At 42.5% G+C, this 15,752-nt stretch overlaps 1 protein-coding gene across 5 annotated transcripts in view; it reads right to left on the minus strand.

The window, feature by feature from the left end:
• LOC124615399 (myocyte-specific enhancer factor 2) overlaps positions 1-15,752 on the minus strand; it is an 870,744-nt gene that overhangs the window by 619,857 nt on the left and 235,135 nt on the right. For all 5 annotated transcript variants that reach the window (XM_047143243.1, XM_047143236.1, XM_047143235.1 and 2 more), the window contains one exon: positions 14,305-14,364. The gene's annotated coding sequence lies outside the window, so the exon portion shown is untranslated. The remainder of the gene's footprint in view (positions 1-14,304; positions 14,365-15,752) is intronic.

Below are 15,752 nucleotides of genomic sequence, written 5' to 3' on the forward strand. Positions count from 1 at the left end.
TAATAATTTATGCAGTATGAAAATTTATGAGGATCAAATGAACTCTGTTCTGTATTAAATACCATACTAAAACCAGTGTACAATAGCTCTCATAAACAATAACATATAAATATTGCTCACTTTCAATTTTATTGATGATTTTTACAATTTGAAACTTTCAAAACACATGCAATTTATTATGTGTAATATTTTACAATGATATACTTAATTTAAACTTTGTTTTTCATGTAGTGCTTCATTTTAATAAACGTACTTACAAAATTATAAAGGTATCCTAAATCTGTGAAAAGAAATTTGCTAAAATAAGTTTTACGGGGAGGAGGGGTCGCAGCTTTGGCAAATCTGACAGAGGTGCCGAATCACTTCGGTACGGCTCTGTTCAGACCTGGCTCGCTACTGACATTAAAATTACCTGCTACCGCACGGAAACGTGACTTCAACGTGACGTCACATGTTTTCGAAACTCGACGGCAATTGGCCGCTGTCAGTTGGCGTCGTCCGCTACAGCTGTCGTCCTAGAGTTGTAAACATCTTTTTCAGCGCCGGAATCCAGTTATCATTCAGTTTCACACACTCCATCCGATTGTGTTTAATAATCTTTATCATGCCTCTCAATATCCTATCGTATCGTAGTATCTGCTCTAGGCAACCAGGACCCGTTTCTTATCATATCTAATATGTTGGCCTCCTAGCTGTAAGGCGTGTTCCGCAACAGCTGAGCAATCTATTGCTCCCCTACTACAGTTGCCAGTATGTCCCCCCCCCCCCCACCCGATCGTTGTGTAGTACTCACGTTCACGTCTCCATAACTAGACGGTATTCTGTAATTCCTACTTTTTCCAGGGCTTGCTGTAGTTGTGCATCAGCCCTCCACCGTGGGGACGTTGCAATAGCAACTGACAACGGCCAACTGCTCAAAAATGGTTCAAATGGCTCTGAGCACTATGGTACTTAATATCTTAGGTCATAAGTCCCCTAGAACTTAGAACTACTTAAACCTAACTAACCTAAGGACATCACACACATCAATTCCCGAGGCAGGATTCGAACCTGCGACCGTATCAGTCCCGCGGTTCCGGACTGAAGTGCCTAGAACCGTACGGCCACCGCGGCCGGCAACGGCCAACTGCGTTCTAGTTTTAAAATCGCCTCTCCGCTGTAGCACGCGAAAATTAACTTCTACTGTAATCACTACCGAGCGACTGTGTCATTCAGAGAACCGCAGAACCTTCAAACCCCCTCCCCCTGAAGATGTCATCCGGAGATAGGGACGAAATGTTGGGTTTCTCTAAGAAACTCAATCAGTCAAGGCATAATAGCCAGGTATATTTTAATAAGTGTGAAAGTACCTTATCCTACACAGGGTTAATTACCATTTCCAATATATAACGAAACTTTTCTTCTTTGGTATATCTGTCTTACGTTGCGACATAGGCGTGCGACCGGCCACAGCTGCCACCCACATGTGGAATTTTGCAGTTGGGCGCTGGTACAGTGTTGTGCAACGCGGTGATCTGCCGTAACGGTGCGCCGGTCTGTTTCATGCTGAAACATAAAAGCAATGTTCCACAGCCGGCTACATGATGGCAACCATGCTCCCGTCACAACACACCCGGCCAGGGGAAGCACATATACCCCAGTTCCGCTGGTACGTTCATGCCATCGGCCCCGAGTTTTCGTACGACGCCGTCTCCGCGCCAGTGGTCACTTCGATATGCAGCCAAAGCAGCTAGAACTTCATCGAGCAGCACCGTTGATTGGACGAAGCTGCTGACCTACGATCCATCAATTAGCCCTAACGGTTGTTCCGCGCTTCGAACTGGTACCGCCGAGGCGAGGGCTCTTATCGATTGGCTGACATTCCGACCAGTCTTCAAGGGCCCTGGATTCGACACGGGGTGTCTGTACTCCCTTGCCAGTTGGCCTGGGCGACAAGCAGAGTGGGACGGAAGTGGGGAGGGCGAGCGGTCACATGCGTCGGTTCAGCAAGGCCGTCGTCGCTGCCAATCGACGTCGGCCTGTCTCAGCACTCCGCTGCCGCTAACCACGGTCCACCTGGGCAACAACCGTCTAATAATAGGAAATGTTTTCTCAACTCGGCACTCGCCGCGGTACTGGAAGTTCTCATCTGCACAGCCTCCCACACACACCATTCTGCAGAAGTTGTGACCACGCTGCAGTACAATACAAGTATCAACATGACGCTCACCAATTTACCCTCTTCTGCGCTGCTTCCTCGAGCTGCTGGCAGCTTCGTCCATTTTAATATCTCCCAGCATTCCGAGCCCCTTTCTTCCTTTTTCTCCAATTCCTGAAATTTTGTCCTCCGATCACCCTTCATTGCACGAAATTTCCTTGCAACACATGTCCCAGCCAAGATGTTCCCACATTCTTATCATTTCCACCAGCTTTCTTCTCTCTCCTACTCGTACATTCCTCATTCTGTCTATTTAATTATTTTTCCCCCGACGTGACTATCTGATTATGTATATCACAGTAGCTGAAGCATACAACAATACTACGCACTATTTCCGTCTGTTTCTGACTGGAGGACCCTCCCCCACGGCCGGTGCCGCTCGATCTCTATTTAGCGACGACTGCTGGCGAGAACACAGCCACTCGAATGCATCAATGTAAAGGAGTTATTTCATCGGTGCTTCGCCGACGGATACGCGGAATGGCTGCGAACATGTTTATGACGAAGTATTGTCATTATGCTTGATAATCTCGTGTTAAATCCTGAACCTTTGCATAGAGATTCTAGTTAGTCCGTTATATGTTAATACTCGATTAACTCACTTTATATATAATTTCTACTGAGCTACCCAAGCATTACTCTCTACCCGCCTTCACAATTTCATTTTGCTAGAGCCTCTCTCGTTGTTTCCAAACTTCTGAGAAGGTCGGCTTCATAGCTTGCTAGACTAGTAATCCTACAACGAAAGGTGCTGGCAGAGAAATGACCTCGTCACGGTCTTTGAGTGCTTCCTTTATGGCGTTCTCATCCCGGAAGGACCGAAAACCCGTGAAACTTGAATTGTACTGCTAATGCGTACACCCACGTGGCAGTAAACATGCGACAGAAGTGGAAGAGAGCTGCGACTACTCTCTCAGCTACAGATAATGGCCGGCCGAAGTGGCCGTGTGGTTAAAGGCGCTGCAGTCTGGAACCGCAGGACCGCTACGGTCGCAGGTTCGAATCCTGCCTCGGGCATGGATGTTTGTGATGTCTTTAGGTTAGTTAGGTTTAACTAGTTCTAAGTTCTAGGGGACTAATGACCTCAGCAGTTGAGTCCCATAGTGCTCAGAGCCATTTGAACCATTTACAGATAATGCTTTCTTATTTGACGATACTATCCCTATTCACACATCAGTCAAAAAGGCGATATCTGAGCCAGATAGTTATGAAAAGTACCTAGATGAGCACTGAATACGAATTGCCCCTTTCACTGGGGCTCATAAATTTTGAAAGAGCTTCAACAAATTCTATGCAAATACCTCTTGAGAAACACATCATTGATTCAACCTATGTTTGTATACTGAAGAATGTACATACGAATCATTTTCCATTATACTTCTTCCGGATTGTGAGAAACTGAGAATTGGCAACTGAATACGGCAACGACTTCCCACAGCACAAAAACTATTGCCAGAAACCCTAAATCAAGTCCCCAAAAATGGGAAAATGAAAAACGAATATGTGTTAACGGAACAAGCCTTAACCACGTTCGTTTTACTGAAGATACAGTACTGTTTCCCCCGGAGCCATTACACTTAGACAACGAATGGAAGAATTTAATAGGTTAAATTTGAAAGTACTCCCTAAAATCAAGCATAATGTGAAAACTAAGTCATAAACATATACCTGAAACATATAGAACCATTTAAAGAATTTTGAGTTTAGGGCAGTTGAAAACAACGATTCGGCGGTCAGCTAAAGCAACAAATATGTGGTGGTGAACCTTTACTACAGTAGAAAGGGATTTTAAATCTACGGATTCACTGTATCTGAAACGGTGTGTATTACCGGTTCCGATTTGCATGAGTGAGACACTGACTTTTTCTCAGCAGGCAATACAAAGATTCTTGTTGGAAACTACTAGGAGAGACAGAAAACAAACAAATGGATCAGCATACAGACCAGAGAGGAATGCGTGATTAAAATAAATTCATGACCGGCATTTCATTCCGGCCAGTCGCGTGGCAAGGAATAACCGCCAGCCAATCGCTGTTCTTCCTCTTCTGCTGTGTTAAAGTGAGGTGGACAGCATACGTAATAGCCAGGCAAAGGGATAGTAGAACATTATTTGTTGGATTGCTAAGAGTGGAAAGTGGTCAGATAACATCAGAAAAATGCATCAACAACATGGATGGTTTTATTTGGAGAATTTAATGCGTAGAAAACTCTAGAGGTGGTCTTTATCCACCAGCAGAAGGCAAATAACTAATGATTTGTGTTGGTGATGGACAAAGTGGGTCATAACTTGAAATCAATTTCCGTTGGTAACAGAGATATAGCTGTTAGAATGTAACCCAAAGAGATACTCACGGAGGGTGTTAAGCGAAAACAAATGTAAAATCCAAAGTTTATTTTCATGAATTCCACGGCCGATTTCAACGTCCTTTCGAATTCTCCTGACAACACGATTTGTAGCTCTTCTGAGACTGGCGTTCTTTTGCGTGGGTAGCACTTTGCGTAATCCGAACGATCAATATGTTTTCTTTGTTTACTTTTTCTTTGTAAACTTCGCCAATCAACCACCCTCACAGGCAAAAATCTGAAAGAGTAAGGTCCGGGGAACTTGGCGGAAAACAAACAGTACGGTACGATTTCTGACGATCCATCTTCGTGGCCGAGCGGTTCTAGGTGCCACAGTCTGGAACCGCGCGACCGCTACGGTCGCAGGTTCGAATCCTGCCTCGGGCATGGATGTGTGTGATGTCCTTAAATTAGTTAGGTTTAAGTAGTTCTGAGTTCTAGGGGACTGATGACCTCAGCAGTTAAGTCCCATAGTAGTCAGAGCCATTTGAACCGTTTTTGATCCAACTTCCTGGGAATTTTTGATTTATATGATGCGTCAACTGCGACTAGAATGTGGGAGGGCACCGTCTTACTGAAAGAACATACCAATTCTTATAGCCAACATTTATGGAATCTTGTTTTCAAGAAAGTCTAGGAATGGGGCCCTGCAAGACGATGCGATAACGCAACACAGGCATCTGTGTTTTCGTCGCACCAATGACAATCGATAAATAACCGCATAACAGACAGATTGACCAGCACAAGGAGTTCAAAATGGTTCAAATGAGGTTCCCCTGTGGGGTATGGGGGAACAAAATTTATTGGGGATCGGAGAACCAAGGCCGGTCTGGAAAGTATTTCCAACTGTCACTACACGGTATGTCCCAGGAGGAAAATGGTTCAAATGGCTCGGAGCACTATGGGACTTAACATCTATGGTCATCAGTCCACTAGAACTTAGAACTACTCAAACCTAACTAACCTAAGGACATCACACAACACCCAGTCATCGCGAGGCAGAGAAAATCCCCGACCCCGTCGGGAATCGAACCCGGGCACCCGGGGCACACGGACTGAAAACTATTCCCCGTAATAGTCTGTATCTCCGCAACCATTAAAAATTATGTACGTATTATGTAGAATGATTTATTCGAATCAGTCTGTGACACCACCTCCTAAAATATTTACTAACCGTCCTGAAACACAACGTGCACATCCCTAGTGGGCATCATTCACTAACCGTAAGGCACAGCAATGCTGCCTTCCTCCGTTATCTGAAGTATCAGTAGAGGCCTCTATATCACGGCGATTTTTTTCTCTCTAGATACTAAATTTCTTTCCATTTCTGCACAGCAAGTTCTAATTAGAGTGTTTAAATGTTTAAAGTTTAATGACTTGCTCGTATACCGTAACGCGCAGCGCTTTAGCTTCCGAGTCGGGGAGGTGTGGCAGGTTTGGAACGAATCCAATAGGCGGATCAAGACCGTGGGCTGGTACACACAAACAGTTAAAATACGATCTCACACATAACAAAGTATCCATGATTCACAGACGATTGACGGTTGCGACATGAGGAAGGGCATCCAGCCACAAAGTCAGATAATAGAACAAAATTTGCCAAATTCTAAAGAAAGCCGACGCCGTGCTAGAGGAGAGAAGCGCTCTAGGGATAAGAAAGAAAAACTTATTGCCGCTCATGACGGTGTAATGTCCGACTGAACGACAGGAAAACAATATGTAGTGAGAAGCGTAGGGGCTAGTCTGATACCCGCTTTTGAGGCCAGTAACGTGCAGAGGTGGGGTTGAGTTGGCGAAAGTTTTGAGGGCCAGGGATTGGGGGAGCTCGCAGCAGAGCGGCCGACTGCTGCTCGGCGTCTGCCACGGCGCGCTCCCGTCGCGAGCAGGACGGCCGCCAGCCAGCAACAGCAGCACCACGTGCCGCTATTGACTTCACATCAGCGGCACGCCCTCTCGCCTCGCCGCCTCGTTAACCGTGTCAGCCACGAGGGATGAAGCCGCCTGCTTAGGCACCGGCAACTCACGGACCAGCTGTGCTCACGTGGACGGATGCATTGCTCGATTGAACAAGTAGGAAAATGTACGAGCGGCAGTGAATAATGTGACACACATACACATAAATACACACAACGCTGCGACCACAGCGCTCAGCATTCGACTCTTTCACGACACGGAGGGCGCAGTTTCCCAGGAGAATGATGCTGCTGCTGTAAGTTTGCAATATACTAACGGCTATTAATGGTAAACCGGAAAATTCTCCTTCAAATGCACACGCCGATAAGTATTAATTTCACGGTCATGTTGTTGTTGTTGTGGTCTTCAGTCTATAGACTGGTTTGATGCTGCTCTCCATGCTACTCTATCCTGTGCAAGCTTCTTCATCTCCGAGTAACTACTGCAACGTACCTTCGGAATCTGTTTTAGTGTAGCCTATTCATGCCTTGGTCTCCCCCTACGACTTTTACCCTCCGCGCATCCCTGCAATATTAAATTGGTGATCCCTTGATGCCTCAGAACATGTCCTACCAACTGATCGCTTCTTGTAGTCAAGTGTGCCACAAATTTCTCTTCTCCCCAACTCCTCATTAGTTACGTGATCTACCCATCTAATCTTCAGCGTTCTTCTGTAGCACAACATTTCGAAGGCTTCTATTCTCTTCTTTTCTAAACTATTTACAGTCCATGTTTCACTTCCATGCATGGCTACATTCCATGCAAATACTTTCAGAAAAGACTTCCTGACAAATCTATACTCGATGTTAACAAATTTTTCTTCTTTAGAAACGCTTTCCTTGCCATTGCAATCTACATTTTATATCCTCTCTACTTCGACCATCATCAGTTATTTTACTCCCCAAATAGCAAAACTCACCTACTACTTTAAGTGTCTCCCTTCCTAATCTAATTCCCCCAGCATCACCTGATTTAATTCGACTACATTCCATTATCCTCGTTTTGTTCTTATTGGTGTCCATAAAGATGCGAAAATTGGAGTCAACGGTTTCTAAATGCTAAAAATAAATTTAGAAGTAGTTAATGAGGAAACTAAGATATAGTAGTTTGTCTGAAGATAATACAAACGAATCACTTCCATTTCACTAGACGTCAGAATAACTGTAAATCAAAATCATTCGATTCTGTTCTCGCCTGAAAAGCAACATGTGCAACTCAGAATTAATGACATTACCTGGCTGTATGTTTATTTTAGAAGCGCTCCAAACCTATCCCTAAAGATTGCTGATCATTCGTTGAACAGTGTCCATAGTAGGCAATCCTCAGATACCTGGGCCAGAACCGGGCACCGCAAGCGAGATGGTCTAGTGGTTTAGGCGAAGTGGAAAATACGAATCCCCAACTGAACCGACTTGGTAAAAGCTTTCCGTGGTTCTTGTAAATCATTTTGGTACTAATGCCGTAATAGTTCCTTAGCCGTGGCGGCTCATTTCACCTTCTGATGTTTCTACTGTATTAGTCCTCCATTTTGCCAGTAATACATTCTATAGGTTTCGCCCGAGTAACGTCGGGGTGGCCGCAGTGCTTTTACTGGAAGACGCGGTTATAGACGACTTGTTGCTTTTGCCTCGCAAAGATTTTTGGGACCTGAGCTTAAGTAGTCGGTGTATGAGTGTGAGGCTCTGGTTGTTCTGTTCGCTCTTGCAAAGATTAAATTTGAACACAGAGAATTTGACCTAGAGACAGACAACCAGGCATTTCGTTGAGTTTTGGCCCGCCCAGGAAAGACGGGCAGGATTGCGAGGTGGGTGATCTGTATGCCTGCCTTAGACATATCAAGGGCTCAGATAACCAGGTAGTCGATGTGCTCCGCCGCATGTTTGAGGAGGGCGTCCACAAATACGGGGAGTGTTGTTCAGTCATAAGATCTTCCGTTTTTAACGTATTAACAGAGATACCTCAATTATTTTCTGATCTAAGGGATAAGCAGGACCAAGATCCTTAAATAGGGGCTATAAAGGCGGCTGTTGGCGGGAGAGGAACTTCCCGGTTATTCCTTGAGAAAGCGTAAACTTTGTAGTGAAGTTAGGGTATTAGCCGAGCCCAAAATTTATTTGCCTGTTGAACTCGTGCCATCTATAATTTTTTAATTTCACAGTTCCTTATTAGATAGGCACCTGGGCCTCTACAAAACCCTTGCAAAGGTCCGTACTCATCTTACATGGCCGTCCTTGTATTGGGATATTCGCCGATTGGTTCAGGAGTGTGAGTCTTGCAAAATGGCGAAGCCCAATCCCAACTCACGTAAAGGCTTATTGCATTCCGAACGGGAGAGAAGCACTGTGGACTAAGTACTTATTGATTATGTGGGTCCATAGCCTCGAACAAGAGATGGGAGCCGTTATATATTAGTTGTTGTTGATGCCTTTTTTCGTTTTATGTGGCTTTTGCCAAGAAGAGGGATTACCTCGCTAAGTATTCCTTATTTAACTCAAATGTTTCCTGGGTTCGGCGCGCCACGGCGCTTGTCAGTCGCCGTGCCCCCGCCTTTGTGTCACGAGAATTTAAGCAGTAATGCCATTAAGCACACTGCGACCGCCCCGCTTAACCTGAACCTTCCCTTTCTGAGAGGAATAATCGTAATCTTAAGGCAGCCTTAATTATGTATGATGCTAAGAATAAGACTAAATGGGACACTTCCATACGTTGGATTAATGCCTTCAGTTCAGCTGAGCATGAGGCTTCTAAAGTAATTCCTGCTGCTTTGATGTTTTCTTGTTCCCTTAATTCTCCCCTGCCTAATTTGTGGAGTATAAACGATCTGTCGCCTGAACGGATTACCCCTTGTCTGATTAAAGAAAACTGGTATAGAGCTACGTAAAACATCGACCCAGTCCTTCGCCATCATGAGAAACGGTTTAATCAGGAAAGGAGATTCTTTTTCGGCCGAGTTGGGGATAAGGTTTTTTTCGGAATTTTAGAATGGGTGTTTGTTGGACCCTGTGCAGTTGTTAAGATCGTAAGTCCCTTCAATCTGCTAGTGCCCAACCGTGTGACGGGGAAAACCTTGAAGGTACATGTGAGCCAAATAAAAAACTAGCTAAGAAATTCGCTTCGCTCCTTCTATTCTCATTTTAAAAAAGGGGTCAGGGTTTTTGGCTTGAGTGGGGGAGGTTGGCAATGCTTTTGGCAATGGCACGCGGTACGGATCGGCACGGCGTCTTTTCCGGGTCGTCGTTCACTCTTCTTCGCCGGGACTGGATAGAAGGCAAAACGTTTGGTTCGCCTATGCCGTGCACATCTGCTTGTTCAGCTCCGTGCACCGATTTCTCGCTCCGCAAGCTGTTTGAGCAGATGTTCGTGTTTATATTCACTGAGTCGTCATGCACGCCCTTGTTATTTGACTCTATGTGATTCTAGGCCGAATTTGTGGCTCTGCCTGCTCTGTGTGTTCTTGAAGTGACTTGTGTTAATTTGCTAGCCAGGGTTCTCGCTAAAAATTTACCACCGTTAATGTTGTTATGGCAACTGGTGTTACTATGTAATGTGTCCAGCTTTCACACACAATTATATCAGGGGTCTAGGAATCATCTACTCTCTTAAAATGTTACGTTTGTTTTTAAACTGTTTTATGCGAGTGAGCAAACTGTTTCTGAATTTTTATATTTTTCCCTATGTTTTAGAAGCTGGTGTGCTCTCCGGTATTATTATTACTGTTCTTTCTTTTCTCAGACGTTATGTCTGGTCAAAAATGGACAGTGACGCGGACCTTCATCAAGCGTGACTTCCTTTTAACTGTACGGTATATGTTACATTGCATTTAGGAACTTTCGGGTAATTGAACACGTATCAATAATTACAGATTTCTGTAGTTGTATATATAAGTTTGGATGTAGCTGTATTGCGTTAATGTACTGGTGGATATTGTGTGGTATGACTCCCGTAGTTGATAGTATTATTGGTATAATGTCAACTTTATCCTGATGCCAGATGTCCTTTACTTCCTCAGCCAGTTGGATGTATTTTTCAATTTTTTCTCCTGTTTTCTTCTGTATATTTGTTGTATTGGGTATGGATATTTCGATTAGTTGTGTTAATTTCTTCTTTTTATTGGTGAGTATGATGTCAGGTTTGTTATGTGGTGTTGTTTTATCTGCTATAATGGTTCTGTTCCAGTATAATTTGTATTCATCATTCTCCAGTACATTTTGTGGTGCATACTTGTATGTGGGAACGTGTTGTTTTATTAGTTTATGTTGTTGTTATTATTATTATTATTATTATCCAGCATTTTAAGTTTTGTGTGTTATGATCTCCAGCAATTGTTATCACGTTAGCGAGTTGTTATTTATATTCCCTCCTAGAAGAATTTGCAGCACCCTTTTAATAGTTCTCTTTCACACCTTACATTTTCAACGAAGCTTATTTCCTTTAATCTTATTATTCTGTTTAATACATATTGTAAGCGTGCTATAAATTTTATTTTAAATTATTTGGTGTAAGCCCTTTGGGCAAACCGTAAAGGAGACCTGTTAAGCATTGTTAACTAGTTAATATTGACCTTTTGGGGGTCTGCCCAAATGTCTTGGTTTTGACCTCGATTGCAGAAATTTATGTAAAGCTCAGTTTTAATTGTTTGCCGATTTATTTAATTTTTTAAATTTAAATTTTTTTAAAGGTCAATATCGTTAACATCTTATTTTCTTGCATCTTATTTAAGGCCATTAAAAAGGTAACAGTGTTATTCACTGTTTTCAACGCTTTTCAGGTGTGTAAACTTAACATGACAAATTAACTTGGAATTTTCCTACCTGTTTTTCTTAATGGAAACCTGTTGTTACTTTGAAAAATAAATGTTTGTTGTCAAAAGGACAAATGACGTTAAAAGGGACTAGTCATTCCATGCCATTTCTCTGATGCTGGTATCTCCCGATCAGTTCCTTCAAAAGGGCCTCTGCCGCTTTTCCTCCAAATTCATTGTGAAATGGATCTATTATTCGGTCCATAATCTCAATGTTGTCGAGTGATTAGAGTCAAGTTTGCTTTTAAAATTGAAAACTCTCTTAACGGTAACTAGAAATGTTTCTTGTCGACGCAAGAATTCTGCAAAGGAAACGTTTCAAGAAAATCTGTTCGAATTTTATTTCTAGTTTTATTTTATTTTCTTTCCAGTCGCACATGCATCAGTTTACTGCTTGCTCCTCCGCCTGTCTGCACACACCGGCAGTTTACGTTTCAACAGAGTGTCACGCCTATGCCGTTGCCTGTCCATGTGTGGCCAGCCTGTTGTGTTAAATCGATACTCGTGGTAAACAAAGCGACAGCGAAAAAAAAGTGCGAGGTTGTTACACGTCATACACCTTCCAAAATGAGCTGGGGTCAAAACGCATTGCTCAGTGCATGCCATCGAGGGTGCAGGACAGAGGATGGGGGAGGTATGAGAGTGCCAGACAGTCAACAAATACTAGTATATCTGCCATTCTGAATGTAGCTTTGCAGTGGTTTACATTATCATTCAAAATACTTGTGTGTGTGTGTGTGTGTGTGTGTAGGGGGGGGGGGGGTGTATTTCTCAACTGTCTTTTCTAAACAGTCGCAAAAAAAAGATGAGACAAGATAATCAAACAAGAGAGAAATTGCACATTTCATAGATAAGCAGCAACTCTAGTATTTACACTCAGAGATGGAATTTTATTACGTTGTGGGGAGAGACGTACAACCAAACTGGACTAGTAAGCCAGCCCGGACCAAAAGAAGTAGTGCTTGTACGGAAAAATGAAAAAGCATGTCCTAGTTTAAAGTAAGAGACTAATATAGAGCAGAGATAAGCGAACGTGCACTCTTGTGCTCAGATAGCTTGCTCTGTTTAACTGTGTCTGTACTGTTATTTTATCCTTGATTTGATCTAGTTTTACTCTGCTGTATTTTGTCTAACTTATAGTTGGTCTTTATGAACCCCATTATGTCAGGGCTGTTTATTCAATTCTTGTTTGTGAATACAACTTGGTTTTACAATTTATTGTTATTTTTAATAGATTTTGACCTCATCTGTATTTATTTCAAGCAAGGGCGCTGATGAACTCGTTGTTTAGCGCCCCAGACCACTAATAATAATAATAATAATAATAATAATCACAGCTTGCTCTGATACTTATGTCCGCTTAAATTTGCCCTTCTCGTATCCAGCTGTAACACAATACAAATATCAGTGTTTGCGAGAACAGGGGCAGCATCCATATTTCCACTTTAGATTCATACACATTCAACAGGCATTATTCCGTCCAAGCTGTGACTGGATGTTAATTTACAGCAGTACATTATCTCTTACAAAGGAGTTACAGATTCAGGATTATCAACAGTGCAGTTATTAACGGTACAAGAGTTAAGTTCTTGATATAGCAGGGAGCTACGCAACTGTGCATAGCAAAGAAATAACGATCAGTTAAATTACAACATGTAGGAAAACCCAAGCCTTGAGAATATGCATACATACATATGCATACGTAGATATCTTCATCATATTCGCCAACCTTAACGTAACACAGAGTTCGCATTTTCAGTTCTTCAGTAGCAGTGTGCACAAATACTGTTGAATACAGACCATTAAGTGTAATTTTATGCGCATGAACATATGTAACAAGGAGGTTTCAATCAATGGTGAATTCCATACTGTAGGAATATAGTCCGCACAGTGTATTTCGAGTATCGCCAACGTCAAATGAGAAATGTTATGTGAATGTCGTAAAACGCTGTTCTTTAAATGTTGCATAACGTCGAAAGTTTAACATCAAACATTTTGACTCGTTTTTACGCATTTATTTATTAGTAAGCACAATGTTGAGTATGTGCTGCTGTTACGAATGCAAATTAAAATATCAAAGGAGGAAAAGAAAAAAGCTTACGAGCAAACTTTACGCCGTACTCAAGTCACATGATCTGGGAGCCAACGTATTTTGATAAGAAGCTCATGATCCGGGCATATGACCACTCTCTCCATAGATATACCTATTCAATGTCGAAGTCCAAGGAAATACCTGCAGCATTCGTTAAATTCACCAGATTCCCCCGAAAGTATACGTACAATCATTGTGCAAAATTATGCGTTAAACCGTATAGGAGGACTTAGAATATGCTGTACGAAAAGTACTGGAAATACAGATCTTTTCTTGTGCCCTAACGGTAGGACTGTATTTAAAATTTCTGCATTCTGAGGAGCAACCTTCGTTTGTCTCCATTTGATAGTTCCGCTCAAAGATATCACAGTAAGTTACAGCCCTGGCTACGCTGCGGTTGCGGTAAACTAAGAGCACGTCCCGTTGCATCTTCTGAACGGCGAAACTTACAAGTCACTGTAACACATTTAAAACAGCAAACTACTTGTATGACGCCGAAATTCCTCGCTTTGGTATAAACAGAAATAGCAAGTAACGGTCCAAATCGCGATTTATTTTCGTTCTCCAGTTTCGCTTAAAATAATCATAATCACAGCAAGATTTTAGAAGCCGGTACTCGGAGCCGTTGCGTAATAACCGCCACTAACCTGAACAGCTCACCTCCGGTAGAATGAAAATAAATTGCGATATCTACTGTTAGAAGTACAATCGCTGAAGTTCCAATATGATGATGAACATGTTTTGTATAAAAACCAAGAGCTTATTTCCATAGTAGGTGTCTTTAACGTCGTGTAAGCCCAGTTTGTTTTTTAAAACTGTGTGAATACCGAGCGCAGTTCTACGGTACGCAACTCATTCGGAAGCGTTTGAAAATAAGATAGTTAAATAAAATCGTGTATGAAGCTCACATTCACTCACCATATTACGGAAACTTTGAATCTGCAAAGCGGTTGCCATCTCTTATCTTCTCGCTGGATCCTGAAACAGGAAGGAGAAGTGTTTCACAAAGAATTTTCGTAGTGAACACAGAATTTTAACAATGCTGTACTGTTCAATTTTAAGTCACCACTATGTCAGTCACTTCTCGCATTGGCGACCTTGCCCAAGTACACTCCACTTAGTTCATAATGAAGGCAATAAGTAAGCAGAACAATCATCATGTATTAACTGAGCAGGTATCACGCATAATGGTCCTCTACTAATGGCGGAAATGAACAGGCAAATTTAAGAATGATGTGAATGAATTATCCACGGTATTAGATATTATGCATACACCAAGCCGTGGAAAGCACTTTTCACTACAAGGTGACATCTCTCCCCTTTTTAGACAGGGTTTGTGGTTACTTTAACATCTTCTAATAAAGTATCTACACCATAGCAGGTTCATGAATGCACAGGCACTCTGTATACACTAGTTCTACGACAAAGCCACGATGCTTGCTTGCCGGCACCGGAAATAAATTTAATGCGCGTTCTGTATTACCTTCCACACACGATGTTCCTGAAAATGGTTAACAGAATACTCCACAAAGCAGAATGCACACGATGCTTGATGAGCTCCATGTACGCACACATTCGATAAATAAAACAAGACAAATTTCAACCACAACTTTCGGTCCGAATTCTGTCTGCGTACTTGAATGTCAGCAAGTACTCCAAATCGTGTAGGCTGCATCTAGCGAGGGGGCGCAGTTAAGATACCAGAAAGCGCATTCCGGAGGAGAGTACTTCACATCCTCATCCGACCACCCAGCTTCTGGTATTGCATTGTTTTATTAAATCGATTATGGCAAATGGTGGGACCGTAAGTTTGAAAACAGCACAGCCGATTTCCTTCTCCATCTTTCTCCTATCCACGTTTGTGATCTTCTCTAATGATCTTGCAAACAACATGACAATGTTATTTAGTCATCACTTCTTTATCATTTAGTATTCAGCAGAATATCTGTCCACACCAAACAGGACAATCTCCTCTTCCACAACATCTAGGGATGAGATTCCATGGTATCAGTAAAGGTGTGAATTATGAGCAAACGAGCAGGTGGATACAGCAGACAAGAACGCCAATATGATAGCTAAGATAGAAAGGTAAAGCTGTCCTAAATATGAAGGTTGGTTCTGACACAGCAATTCTTCGTTAAGCATTCATCTGTTGGAGGTGATACGTCTTCTCTTTCTCCGACTTATCCAACCAGTTATAGGGTGAGCCACAATTTAACCTAGATTACGAACCACGGTGGATCTTGGCTTTCTTCATATAAACAAATCATTTCCAGAAGCGATAAGCGACAGAAAATCGTTGGTCTGACTGAAGATTTAACCTTGGACCTTTGTATGTGTAGTCTGACACTTGTTCGTTTAGCCAA

Source organism: Schistocerca americana, chromosome 5 (assembly GCF_021461395.2).
Source record: "Schistocerca americana isolate TAMUIC-IGC-003095 chromosome 5, iqSchAmer2.1, whole genome shotgun sequence".
In the NCBI taxonomy this organism is placed as follows: domain Eukaryota; kingdom Metazoa; phylum Arthropoda; class Insecta; order Orthoptera; family Acrididae; genus Schistocerca; species Schistocerca americana.